Here is a 14,932-nt window from a genome sequence, read left to right as displayed (position 1 = left end):
TTTTTCAAATTGGCAAATACTTTTTGAAACTCATGAAGTTTATTTGAATTGGCAAAGTTTTTTGAATCAACAGTCATTTTTTAAAATTTTGGAACAATGTTTAAAATATATGAAGAAGTATTTTGAACAATATTTTTTAAATGCACAATTTTTTTATTCAGAGAAAAAATTAATCAATGTTTTTTAAATTGCTGAATTATTTCTCAAATTATCAAACATTTATTAATAGTTTCTGACCATTATTTGAATTCACACACATTTATTCAAATTCACAAATTATTTTTGAATATGCAATCATTTTTGCAAAATTATGAATTTTTTATTTCCCGAACGTTGTTTTCAAAGTTTTTAACCATTTATGAATATGCGAACATTTTCAAATCACGAACGCTTTTTGAATCCCTGATATTTTTTGAATTCACAAACATTTTATGATTCTGGAATGCGTTTTCCAAAATTCATTTTATTTTAAAATTAATAACTGTATTGAAATCCCGAATCATTTTAAAGTAGAAAAAAAAGAAAAATAAAACAAAAAAAGTGTAGGAGCTCCTGAATAGGGGCTTCCGAATAGGATGTAAACTAGTCAAAAAACAAAAAAAGTGTAGGAGCTTTTTCGCTGCGTCATGTAGTCCTTGTTTTGTACAGGAGCCGAGCGGAACAAAGGTAGGATGGGCTGGTCCATGTAAGATATTGTTCGTTCAATACATCCTTGTTATTTGGTCTCTTCGCTATAAGATGGTTATTTCATCTTTTTTTCTTGTTCTTTGCTGGTATATTTTAGGTTATTATTTTCTTTTCTTTGAAAACTAAAAATTACTTGGATTTTTATAAAAAAATTGTGCTTTCACGGAAATCTTTCATAATTTAAAAAAATGTTTGCCTTCTGCAAAAATGTTGAAATATTTTCTAATCATGTTTTCAAAAGGTTTTCTAAAATTGAAAAAACGTTCGGATTTCTAAAAGTCTATTTTTTTTAAAAAAATTGCGCTTTAGAAAAATCATGTTTTTGAGGAATGCTCGCAAATTTGAAAACATATTGACGATTTCAAAAAAATGTTTGTGAATTATAAAAAATATTCATATTTTCATAAAATGTTCGAAATTTTATACAAAAGGTACCATCTTTTTTTAAATGCTGGTGCTTTAAAAAAAACTTTGCAGATCTGTAAAATGTTTGTGCTTTAAAAAATCATTTTTTTAAAACGTCCATGCTTTCAGAAAATGTTCGCAAATAGATAAAAACTAATTCACAAAATCTTCACACCTTTTGAACATAATAATTCTTGATCTTTCATAAACTGAATGAAATTCAACTGTTATTTAAACAACGACTGTGCGGGAGGCCGACACATTGACAGTTAATGTGTCGTATAGGAGGTTCTAAAATAGGAAGCGCCCAAACCAATATTCATTGACCCTCTTCCTTCCGTGACCCAGTTTGACAAAACTATGAGATGGAAATCCGAAAAATAACCAATCTGCATGCATCTCTTAGATGCAGAGGCCGGGGGCAAGCCTCCTTTTCCAAAAAATAAATAAATAATTGCTCCCAGAAATGCATGCTCCACTTGGATGATATATATTTCCAAATAACATCTTTTTCTACGTGTAGCCAATACTATCACATGTACGCCTTTCTTAGAGTTTGTGAGTAAAAAAATATACTGCAACATGGATGGACAAAACTATGGGCGGTGCGCCTTATGCAATCGAGCTCCTGAGACGGTTACAGACAATATTTTGCAATGTCACTACTCCATTTGACTTTGGTGCATGGTAAAAGATTGGTTTGGAATGCACCTTCTTGAGCTCTCCACATAGAGCTACTTCAATGACGTTTAACCTTAGTGAGATCATCTTCTCCATCATGCCCATGATAGCCACAAAAGCCGTGGGCTCTCTTACCATGTTAGTTTGGTGGGAGATCTGGAACGAGAGAAATTCATATGTTTTCATCAATAACAAAGCATCAACATGTGACATTATCCTATTGAGAATTCGAAACGCAGCCGACCGTTGGGTCTTCGCGGGGGCTAAGCATTTGGGTTGTATGTCGGGAAAGTAGGCTTTTGTATGATAGGGTTACAATCTCGAGACATGAGTACCTCACAAAAAGGATGACCTGAATGCATTCCTACCACAACACAGGCTTCGGTATGGCTGTAGTTTGCCAAAATTTTTTTTACGAGAAACTTCCAATTTATTCATCTTCAAACATGGCGATACAACGAACACCAGAAATAGTAAAAATTATATCCAGATTCATAGACCACCTAGCGACTACTACAAGCACTGAAGCGAGCCGAAGACGCGCCGCCGTCATCGCCCCTCCCTTGCTGAAGCCGGGCACAACTTGTTGTAGTAGATAGTCGAAAAGTCGTCGTGCTAAGGCCCCATAGGACCAACGCATCAGTACAGCAGCCACCGCCGATGAAGAGAAGCTTAGATCGGAAGGATCCAACCTGAAGACACATGAACAAAGACTGGATTTAAGCAGATCCACCAAAGACAACCACCGAACGAATTACGCGAGATCCGCCGGAGACGCACCTCCATACGCCCATAGACGATGCTAGACGTACCACCTGGACGGGGCCTAGGCGGGGAGAATCTTATTCCATCTTCAAGAAGCTGCCGTCCTCTCGTCTTCCTGAACAGGACACAAACCCTAACAAAACTTAAAGATGCACAAAAAAAAGAGCCCTCCCGCCGGCAAGGGCCGGGACCCACCGCGCAACCCTAACGCCACAGGAGACGTGGAAGATCAGCGGCGCCGTCGACGGGAGGCAGAAACCCTAGCCGCATTTTCTTGGAGGAGAGAAGAAAGGAGATGTTTGCAGCTTCATAGATGTCTGATGAACACACATCAAGCAAAAGCAAAAATGCTACGGCTGTGGTTTGCCGATTAATGTGCTACCTATTTTGATATCTACTAACTTTTCAAGAAACAAACTCTCTAACTTTCACAAGAGATTTAATCTCAGCAGCTAGATGACTATAGGCCAACCTGAGAAGAGTCTCGCCCAAGAGGATGGGCAACACAGTCGACGAATCTGATTGAACAATCACGGGCCCGTCCGTATGCTTAATGGCCAGTCTTTTGCCAATATTAAGAAAAAACATACCCAACGTTGTCACATGTGTTTTACTGCTAAGTCCTAGTACTTGTTTATTTTCACCAACCACGTCTCTGCTGTATTTTGCACTCCTAGTACCTAAGTTTGGAACATAGCACGACCTGTAGAAAAGTATAAACTCGCCATCACTGCCACAAAAGCAGCCACTATATAGTATCCCTTGACTCTCGAGGCATGGGTTCGGTATAAGCGTGCTCAATCTTTCCACCATCATTTACATAAAATTACTTTATAACTGAAAGGCCAGCGATCAATCATGAATTAGCGGATAATAATCAAAGCTAAAGGCCCTTGCTACTAGTACAAGATAACATATCATATGCACGCAACTTGCCCTAGGTAGGTAGCGTCAAAATAGCTGCCCTCCGGTCCTTCCGACCTGCTCCTTTGTTTCCCTGCCGCCTGCATGGGCTCACGAACGGCAGTGCGCTGGACGAATTCTAGTCGTCGCTAGAACCCGCGCGGCCGCCACGGCAGCAATTCCTCGTCACTCCGATGGCTCCTCAATCGTTAAAAACGTACGTAGCGTATGGTCCGCATGAGCACCGGCTCCTCCTTTAATCTAATCAATGGAGCGCCGTGACAGAGAAGTGGGAACGGAGGCCTCCCTCAGGTGGCCCGTTTCCGATTAACAAGCATTATCCGGTGAGAAAATTTAGCTCCGGCCAGTGGCGAGGGGATACGTGAGAGGCCGTCTCGCGTGAACTGCCACAAGGGGAAAACGGCTGGGCGACGGGAGGTGGAAGATGAAATATACTTCTGAATCTTTCGTTAAACTACTATCCGAGCTCTTTTGGTTGCCGTCTTACCGTGAGATTCAGAGAGTTTGAGGAATGTTGTGCCTTATCTGCATGCATGGGGAATAAAGCACGAGCCGGTATGATATTGTTTTCAACCTTTGTTTCAGGACATGGATGGAGTGGGTGGTCAATGCGCTCTACTTAACTGTCACGAACTCATCATCTCAAGTGGGGATCGAAGAGAGGAAGAGGATGAGATCGAGACTTGGGAAAGAGGATTCTTTCCAAGGGAGGAGGAGATACATGAGTAGGTGAGAAAGTTCAGAGTAATGTCAACACATGCATACACGCCCACTGGCACCAGCTGGCTAAATAGCCGTGCCACACTTGGCAATTTGCCTTACAGGTGGGTCCGTGCCATCAGGCAGCGGGGCCCACCGAATCACACGTCCACCGCATCAGCTCCTGGTGATGCCGGTGTGACATTCCCCTCTCCTTCAGAGCGAGCGCCATCTTCAGGAACGCCTTGCTGATCTTCATCGCCTGCTGTTGGCTCCTCCCAAGCCGGTGCGTGAGGAAAACGTTGACGAAGAGTGTCGTAGTCCTCCCAAGTGATCGCCTCCGTGTCGTTGCGCCAACGCACCTTGACTTGCACCAGAGCGCTGACACCGCGCTTGACCATGCGGCGCTCCAATATTTCCACTTGTTCGTCGTTGCGGCCGGCAAGGTCGGGTGGACTTGGCAGCTCGGAGAAGACTGGAGTATAGTTGGGGGTGAATGGCTTGAGCTGGGAGACGTGAAAGACGGGGTGAATCTTGATGTCCGCCGGCAGCTCCAGTTTGTACGCAAGCTTGCCGATCTTGTCGAGCACCGCAAATGGCCCGAAGTACTTGTAAGCTAGTTTGGCGCAGGGTCAGTTCGCCACCGACGACTGCGCGTATGGCTGGAGTTTGAGGAGCACGGTGTCGCCCACCTCGAAGGAGCGCTCGGAGCGATGTTGATCAGCCTGCTTCTTGAAGCGATGCTGGGCGCGAAGAATCTGCTCCCGGAGACGCGCTGTGTGCAGTCCCCAATCCCAGGGCTCGCCGTCGATCATGGGCATCATCTTGTCGTACCAAAGAGTCATGGCCCCCAGGTTCGGCTCGACGCCATACAATGCTTTGAAGGGAGTGCACTGTATCGACGAGTGGAACGACGAATTGTACCAGAACTCCGCGGTCGATAGTCAGCGGCGCCATTGTCGGGGCGCATCGTGCACTGCGCAACGCAAGTACATCTCCATGCACTGGTTGACGCGTTCGCTCTGGCCATCCGTTTGGGGGTGGTAGGCAGTGGAGAAGAGTAACTTGGTGCCCGCGCTGGCGAAGAGCTCGCGCCAGAGTGCGCTGGTGAAGACGCGATTGCGGCCCGAGACGATGGAGCTGGGGATGCCGTGCAGCTTGATGATCTGGTCCCAAAAAACCTTGGCCACCTGAGGAGCCTTGAATGGATGACGAAGAGGGATGAAGCGCGCTGATTTGGTCAGCCTGTCCACCACCACCATGATGGAATCGAAGCCCTCTGTAGATGGTAATCCCAACACGAAATCCATGATGAGGTCGCGCCAGGGAGCCGTTGGCACGGGCAGGGGCGCCAGCGTGCCCGCCGGCCTGGATTGCTCGTGTTTGGCGTGTTGACAAACAGGGCACTGTCGGACGTAGTCAGAGGTGTCGGCCTTCAGTCCGTCCCAGACAAAAAGCTTCTTGATGCGCTGGTAGGTGGCCGTGACGCCGGAGTGACCACCAAGCGCGCTGTCGTGCAACACACTGATGAGCTTTGTGCGCAGAGCCGTGTTCTTGCCAATCCACAAGCGCTCCTGCTTGCGGATGAGCCCCTTGTAGAGCTCGTAGCCGTCATCGTCGGGACCGTGGATCGCGAGGCGCGCGAGGCGATCCTGCGCATCAGCGTCCGTGGCGTACAAATTGGCCACCTCCTGCACCCACATGGGCTGGCAGATGGAGAGCGCGTCGAGGCTTAGTGCCGCGCCCACGCGAGAGAGAGCGTCCGCGGCTCCATTTTCGCTGCCGCGCCCATAGCGGAACTGGAATTGAAGTCCCACAAGCTTGGCCATGGCCATGCGCTGTAAATCGGTGGCGAGCTGTTGATCTTGCAAGTTGCAAAGACTTTTGTGATCAGTGATGATGGTGAATGGGCTCCTCTGCAGGTACGCGCACCATTTCTCGACGGCCATCATGACAGCGATGAACTCCTTCTCGTACGCCGACAGCTTCTGGTTACGCACCCCCAGGGCTTTGCTGAGGAACGCCACAGGGTGCCCATCCTATGCCAGCACCGTGCCCACGCCAGTGTCGCACGCGTCCGTTTCGATCACAAATGGGCATGCGAAATCTGGGAGCATGAGCACCGGCGCGGTCACCATGGCGCGCTTGAGGAGATCGAATGCCACCTGAGCTTTTTCTGTCCACTCGAAGCCCTTCTTGGTTAGCAGACTTGTAAGTGGCTTGGCAATGATGTTGTAGTGCGCAATGAACTTGCGGTAGTAGCCGGTGAGGCCGAGGAAGCCGCGGAGCTCAGTGGCAGTTGCAGGAACCGGCCATGCCACCATGGCTTGTGTCTTCTCTGGGTTCGTGGCGACGCCATCCTTGGAGATGATGTGGCCCAGGTAGGAGATGCTATCTTGAGCGAACGAGCACTTGGACTCCTTCGCGTATAGTTGGTGCTCCCGGAGCAGAGCGAGAACGAGGCGAAGATGCTCCAGGTGCTCCTCCAGCGTTTCACTGAAGATCAAAATGTCATCCAGAAATATGATAACAAACTTATGCACGTACTTGGCGAGATTGCATTCATAAGCCACTGGAACATTGCCGGCGCGTTCGTCAGTCTGAACGGCATGACCTTGAAGTGAAAATGGCCATGATGCATCTTGAACACCGTCTGCTCTTCGTCGCCCGCGCCCATGCGAATCTGGTGGTAACTAGCGCGGAGGTCCAGCTTGGAGAAGTAGGCCGCGCCAGCCAGCTCGTCGAGCAATTCGTCGATGATTGGCAGGGGGAATTTGTTCTTGATCGTGGTGTCGTTGAGCTGGCGATAGTCAATGCAAAGCGCCATGTGCCGTCCTTCTTCTTGACGAGGAGCACGGGCGCGGCGAACGGGCTCATGTTGTGCTCAATGAAACCCGACTGGAGCATCTCATGGAGTTGGCGTTCGATCTCGTCCTTTTGGAGGGGCGAGTAGCGATACGGGCGCGAGTTCGCGGGGCGCGCGTCGTCGACCAGGGTGATTGCGTGATCATAGCGACGGCGAGGAGGCAGGCCCTTGGGTTCGGCGAACACGTCGGCGAAGTCCGTCAGAACACTTTGAACACTTGGTGGGATTTTGCTTGCAGGCGGCTCGGGTGCGTGGGGCAGATCCAGCACGACCATGTACCAAATGTCGTTGCCGGCTTGCCATTTGCGCAACTGCTCTGGCTCGATCTCCTCCACCAACTCGTGCTGTGTGACGCCCCCGATTCAATCGTACACTAATCATACACGCAAATGTGTACGATCAAGATCAGGGACTCACGGGAAGATATCACAACACAACTCTAGACACAAATCAAAATAATACAAGCTTTATATTACAAGCCAGGGGCCTCGAGGGATCGAATACATAGCTCGATACACAAGAGTCGGCGGAAGCAACAATATCTGAATACAGGCATAAGTTAAACAAGGATGCCTTAAGAAGGCTAGCACAAAAGCAACACGATCAAAGAGGCGAGGCCTCCTGCCTAGGAGCCTCCTAACTACTCCTGGTCGTCAGCGGTCTCCACGTAGTAGTAGGCACCGGCGGTGGCATATGGCTCCTAGGCTCCGACATCTGGTTGCAACAACCGAAAAGAAAAAGAAAGGGGGAAAAGGGGGAGCAAAGCAACCGTGAGTACTCATCCAAAGTACTCGCAAGCAAGGATCTACACTACATATGCAACATTATCAAAGGAAGGCTATATATGTGGACTTGGCTGCAGAAATGCCAGAATAGAGAGAAAGCCTAGTCCTATCAAAGACTAGCATCTTCTAGAAACCACCATCTTGCAGCAAACAGGAGGGAGTAGAGTAGCATAAAGTAAAGTAGTAGTAGTGTTATCAACCTCGGCCAGAGATCCTTTCTCGACTCCCTGCGAGAAAGAATTCCCAGAGCCGTACTATCCATTTCTCATCACAATCCAATTCTCATCACAAGTATCCAGTTCTAGTTGTATCGATCGGGATACAACTCCAAGTGTCCATTACCATAGGATAGGCTATCGATAAATGTTTTCTTCCCTGCAGGGGTGCACCAACTTACCCACCATGCTCGATTAACTCCGGCCAGACACACTTTCCTGGGTCATGCCCGGCCTCGGCCAAACAATACGCCGCAACCCGACCTAGGCCTAATAGAGAGGTCAGCACGCCGGACTAAACCTATGCCCCCAGGGGTCATGGGCCATCTCCCCGAGAACTCCTGCACGTTGCGTACGCGGCCGGTGAGCAGACCTAGCTACCTCCGTAAAAAAGGCAGGTGCTTACCAGTCCAACCCGGCCGTGCCACTCAGTCGCTAACGTCTATTAAGATTCAGCTGATGCATACGACGCAGAACGCCCATACTATGCCCACGTGATGGTTAGTGCTATCAGGCCAGAGGCCCCTCGGATCAAATATCCAAATCGTAGTGGATTAGGAATGCGCGGTAACAAGCAGAGACTCACAAAAGATGTGACCCCGTTGCCCCGTCTCGAGGATTTGCGGCAAGGGCTAAGAATGCCCGACCACGCCTCGTAATTATCTCTCGGGCACCTTCCAGGTCAACTCGACTCCACATCACTCGCAATTATGCTCCCGCGGGTACCCCTCAGGGTCGACCCGTCTTTAGTAACATGGTTCAGTGTAAAGTCATAGTAATCATAGTAACTGTGTGTCTAAACATCAAGGGGAAAACCCGAGGAATCACCCCCAGTGAATTCCACTCGATGTCATCATCAAGGTGAATGTAAGAGGAATCACCCGCGAGGTTCACACTTGAGGGGTTGCAAGACAGAGTCGTATCGGAAGTGGTTAAGGCGGAATCACCCTCGATGACCACGACCAAATAGCTACACTACAGGGTTAACATCAGAAGTGCTGTAGAGGTCTCACCCTCGGCACTCGATAGTAACCCAGCAGTGTCGAGCAACTAAGGGGAAATTGATGTGCGGTGCCAGGGCCTGGTCTTCGATCCCGTTGATCGGGTCTTCAATGATGAAGCAGGGGCAACAAGGACAAGGTGGGAGTCATTGATGGATCATTAACCAACCTATACTAAGCAGTTTAGGATAAGCAGGTAAGGTAACAATAAGCAGGTTACAAAAGCAGGCTATGCATCATAATAGGAGCAAACAATAACAATAGAAAAATCTAATACAAGCATAAGAGAATGGAATGGGCGATATCGGGATGATCAAAGGGGGGGGGGGCTTGCCAGGTTGCTTTGGCAAGGAGGGGTCATCATCGACGTAGTTGATCACAGGGGCATCATCGGTCTCGGGGTCTATCGGAGAGAAGAGGGGGAAAATAGTAAATATAAAGCAAACATAGCATCACAAAGCATAACATGGTAATACGCGGTGTTGGGTGTGACCTAACGTATGGCTACACGATATAGGTGAAGGGGGAAAACAACCGGGAAGGTATTCCCGGTTCCGGACCTATGTCAGACAGATGACCGGAGGGGGAATGTTCCATGTTCAGGAAGTTAGAGGCATCTGACAGGTAAACGGACCGCGTATTCGGATTCGTCTTGTTGTTCTGAGCAACTTTCATGTAGAAAACATTTTCATCTGAGTTACGGTTTATTTTCTATGATTTTTCAAAAATTAAACCATTTTCTAGATTTAAATAAATTATCAGAAAAGTATTATGATGTCAGCATGACGTATGTGTGACGTCAGCAGTCAACAGTCCGGTTGACTGGTCAAAACTGACACGGGGGACCCACCTGTGATAGACAGTGGGTTAAACAGAGTTCAAACTAATCTAAATTTAGTTAGTAAAACTACTGGGCCCACCTGTCAGTGTTTAATTAGTGATTAAAACTATTTAACAAATTAGTTAACAATTTATTTATTTATAAAACCTATTAATTAGCGCAGGACCCACATGTCAGTGGAACTGGGCTGCCCAGTCAGCACATTGACTGGGTCAACCCAGTCAACGGGGCCTGCTGGTAGTGACCCAGGGGTGGCCCCAGGTGTGCCACGTCGGTGGTGGCCGGCGGCTGAACGCCAGCGACCGAAAATACGGCGGAGGCGCTCGGGATCTCGCCGGAATCCACGTACAGGGGGCCATTTGGCCCGTGTGTTGGCGCGTTCGAACGAGGTGAGCAATGCCGCATCCAACGCGGGTGGCCACGCGAGCTGTGATGGCCGGAGCCACCGCCGGCGACAGGGACGGCGGAGACCCGAAGCACGGAGAACTCGCGCGCGATGAAACAGAGGCCAAAACGGGCGGCGCACTACTCCTACGACGACTACTCGAAGCCACGAACGCGTTGGTGAGCTCGGCGGACCGGGACGAGCCCTACCGTGATGGCTGCGAGCTCGATAGCGGAGCCAGGGCGCGACAATGGCGGCGCATCGCGCATAGCTTCCTGCGGCGCGTAAACAGAGCTAGGACGGGGAGAGGAAAGGGGTGGAGCTCACCGAGTGGCTCACACAATGGGCCGTGGTGGTTTAGGAGCTGCAGAGACGTCGCCGGAGCCGAGGATGAGCAGCGGCGACCAGAGATGTGGACGAAGGCGAACGGAGGCAACAGGGCTCCACATCTCCACCTGGTGGCACCAGGAGAGGTTGCCGACCGCGGCGAGGCTCGTGGACAAGGCCAGCAGGCACGGGGCCGCCCGTGGCCACGGCAACACGGAGGACGGCGGCGAGGGCGCTCGGGCCGCAGATTTTTAGGAGAGGAGGGGCGGAGCGAGCGATGGCGAGGGAGGGAGAGTGGATAGGGATTGAGGAGAGGCCGAGGGGAAGGAGAGGTGGATCTTTATCCACCCGCGGTGCCTGTAGCGGTGTGGTCGGCGAGGTGGGTTCGGCGGCGATGGCGGGCATGCCTCGGTCGCTTGAACAGAGAACGGGGGGGGGGGGGGAGGAGGAGGAGGCCGTGGTGGACTGGGTTCCAGGCACTGTGCACTTAGGCCCATTCCCCATCAGTACCCTAGGCCCTTTTTCTATTTTTATCTCTGTTTTATTTTACAGAAAATGTTTTTGCAATATTTTAGCTGCCAAAAAGCTTTCTGTAAAACGTGGGACTTGGCCACAACATTGCAATAGTTGGCACTACCACAAAAAAGATTGTCGGGCTTTTGAAAAAGTTTGCCATTTCTATAAATTAAAAAGCCATTTAGTCTATTGTTTTAGCCACTGCTTTAATTGGTTTAGGCCATTTAAACACCATGCAAAAAGTTGGTTCACCACCAATATTAACAAAAGATTATTTACCACATGATGAACATTTTAGTTTTCATGTCTGACAAATATGAATTTTTGACTTCAGGTTGGATTTGAATTTGAATTGTGATTTGGATCAAGTGAAGATTAACAACAGTAAGTGTGGTGACATGGCACCATTAACAGGGAATTACTGTAACATGACACTGGGGGCGTTACAAATCTCCTCCACTACAAGAAATCTCGTCCCGAGATTTAATTGGGGAAGTAAAGAGTAACTTTGGGAGAACTGGTCCTTATAGGGTTGATTATCTGGTGAACAATTCAGGAAATGAGGCAGAAGTATCTCTCGAGTTGAAATTTAAGAAAACGTCGAGAGCAAAATATGAAGGTACAATAAGAAGTTTCAAGCGAATGGACAAACGATCGATACCCGAACAGAGTGTGAGAAGGGTTCAGAGCATCGGGAGTAGATCATCTCTCAGAGGGTGGCTCGCGATAACACACAAGGCCAAGAGCATAAGATACTTCGGCATTAAGGTTGTACAGGAGATTCAGGCTTCGATCCTGTGGAACTGTGGGTTATGGGCCCACCATGTGGGTTAAAAGTAGAAAGAGCAGTGACCTCTTACACGTTTATGATAGCAATCTTTGTCGGAGGATAGTCTGTCAGTTATGTTGGCAACCACGTTGGTACCAAGGGCAAGGGACAAAGAGAACCATTTTCCTGCTCGTAAAAACGAGGTGGACCATTAGGCAAAGTTCTCGTCCATCGGCGGTTGCCGGAATGTCATCATCAATAATAATAGGGTCACACTGACAGAGTTTTAGACCGATGTGTTTTTCATAGGAAGAGAATTAATATTGCTTAGGTCATATAGACTACAAGAAAGGTTAAACACCAAATTGAAAGGAAAATGAAATTATCGGATTAAACAGACCAACGAAAAGGAAAATGTGTCTATCAGGCTTAATAGACCAATGGAAAGGAAAATGTGTTTCACACAAGAATTGGGAGTATATCCTTCCCAAAGAAAAGCGGAGCATGATATACATGATACGATAGAAGTTCAAAAGTATTTAGACAAAGGGGCAAGGGAAGAATCATGATATTACCCACACCATGGTGCTTGAATAATAGATCAAGAAACATTTAGCATTGCGCCTCCAATGTTCTTGTTGATATACGAAGTACCACAGACATGCTTCGGGATATCATTGACATGGTCATCGGGTGAAAGTCAAACTTTCGAATTCAGAAAGGATCCCGCCGGAACTGCTAGAATAGTTCATACAATTTCATCTTTGAAAGATGAGGATGTGGCCGATGGGTTCAACAGCAATCCATTGACAAGTCAAAAGGATGTAATGCCAAAATGATATGAACAAAATTGTGTTGGGGGAAGGCAAGAATATTGTCGATGATAATCCGAATCATCAAGGGGCACGGATGGTATTTCTCATCATGAATTCGATTGATATCCTGGAAGAGCTCAGAATGTTGATGATGATCACGACACATTTGTCGAGAGATTTCATGAAGATGTAGTCAATCGGCAGCGTCATCAAGTCAAAGGAATGATAAAGCAAAAGGTTACTGGAACCACGAGTACGACACAAACTCAAAATCAAGCTTGTTGTTCAAGGAGAAACGATATGACGAGGAAGATCGACGTAAGCTTAGCTCCGTCAAAAGTTGTGCTCCGGGAAGAACGACCAGGTACCACAGTTAAAATTTAGCACGATAATGATATAGCCGATCAGGCTAGGAATGACTTGAAGGATTATTAAACTCGTAAGCAATGAAAATTACTTTAGAGTTATTGAATCAGAGTGCAGAATCGATTCACTTATCGGTGTTCTCGAGTGACTAATAACTCAGAACCCGGGGCAATCTGAAATCGCTGAGGAGCAATACCAGATGAAGACTCATAGGAAGAAACACAATTGTTTGATATTCTCGATATACTGGAGGGTAATACTCGAAGGTAGAGTAGAATAGATGCTTGACAGGTGAAATGATCTGTAGAAGACAAGAACTTTAACTTGTTCGAGAAATGGGATCAAAGAAGAACAATATGGCCAGAACCATCATTGCAAAAGAACAAATCCCAGAGACTGGATGATATTATATCAAGGAAGTTATTATTACAAGAAGCTTACATGATAGGATCTACATCGTTTCGATGGGCATGAACATAAAGTTCAAGGTCGACTCCCACTTCTCCAATGCACAACCTTCCATTCGCTTCTTGCTTTCGATAAAGCTGTAGTATTGAAATTTTATCTGGCTAAACACCAAAAAAGTAAGACTCGTTAAAACTCTCGGGTTCAAACGGATTATGGGAGGCATAGGTTCAACCCATATGGGCATCTTAGGAACCTATTCCACAAACTTTAGAAGTAAACAACACCAGCTCGAAAGCAGAGCATGGTTGGCAAAAGGAGAGGATACAATTACCAAAGGCATTATGTATCTGGTAAAGAACTTCAGGAGGTTCTTTGAATATGAAGGACACTGTCGGATGATAATCCAATAATGGATCCGATGATCCACAACGGAGCTGATGTGAGTATCGATATTCAATTAGAAGAAGAAATAATGCAGAGGCATCGTATTTTGGAAATATCTGATAATTCCAAAGCTTAAATGCAAAGGAATTATGATTTCCAATTCGGGGGATCAGAAGTAGATGTTTTAACCAAAAGATAAGCAAGTTGAAAATACATCTACTTCTGACCCCCCCGAATAGAAGAGAGAATAGAGTCCCAGAGTATAGGTGAGGAGTAAAAGTTCCTAATACCACCCAATGGCGACGTGGGCCCGTAAGACACACAACCATGTTAGTAAAAGTTTTGTAGTGACTAGATACAACTTCGGCCAAGGAGTTGTAAAGGGGGCTACCTACAAGCAGTCGGCTCTGATACCAACTTGTGATACCCCTGATTCAATCATACACTAATCATATACGCAAATGTGTATGATCAAGATCAGGGACTCACGGGAAGATATCACAACACAACTCTAGACACAAATCAAAATAATACAAACTTTATATTACAAGCCAGGGGCCTCGAGGGCTCGAATACATAGCTCGATACACAAGAGTCAGCGGAAGCAATAATATCTGAGTACACACATAAGTTAAACAAGGATGCCTTAAGAAGGCTAGCACAAAAGCAACACGATCAAAGAGGCAAGGCCTCCTGCCTGGGAGCCTCCTAACTACTCCTGGTCGTCAGCAGTCTCCACGTAGTAGTAGGCACCGGCGGTGGCATCTAGCTCCCGGGCTCCGACATCTGGTTGCATCAATCGGAAAGAAAAAGAAAGGGGGAAAAGGGGGAGCAAAGCAACCGTGAGTACTCATCCAAAGTACTCACAAGCAAGGATCTACACTACATATGCAACACTGTAAAAGGAAGGCTGTATATGTGGACTGGGCTGCAGAAATGCCAGAATAGAGAGAAAGCCTAGTCCTATCGAAGACTAGCATCTTCTAGAAACCACCATCTTGCAGCAAACAGGAGGGAGTAGAGTAGCATAAAGTAAAGTAGTAGTAGTGTTATCAACCTCGGCTAGAGATCCTTTCTCGACTCCCTGTGAGAA

This window comes from Triticum aestivum, chromosome 4B, assembly GCF_018294505.1.
Source record: "Triticum aestivum cultivar Chinese Spring chromosome 4B, IWGSC CS RefSeq v2.1, whole genome shotgun sequence".
Classification (NCBI taxonomy): domain Eukaryota; kingdom Viridiplantae; phylum Streptophyta; class Magnoliopsida; order Poales; family Poaceae; genus Triticum; species Triticum aestivum.
This window is presented reverse-complemented; position numbering follows the sequence as displayed.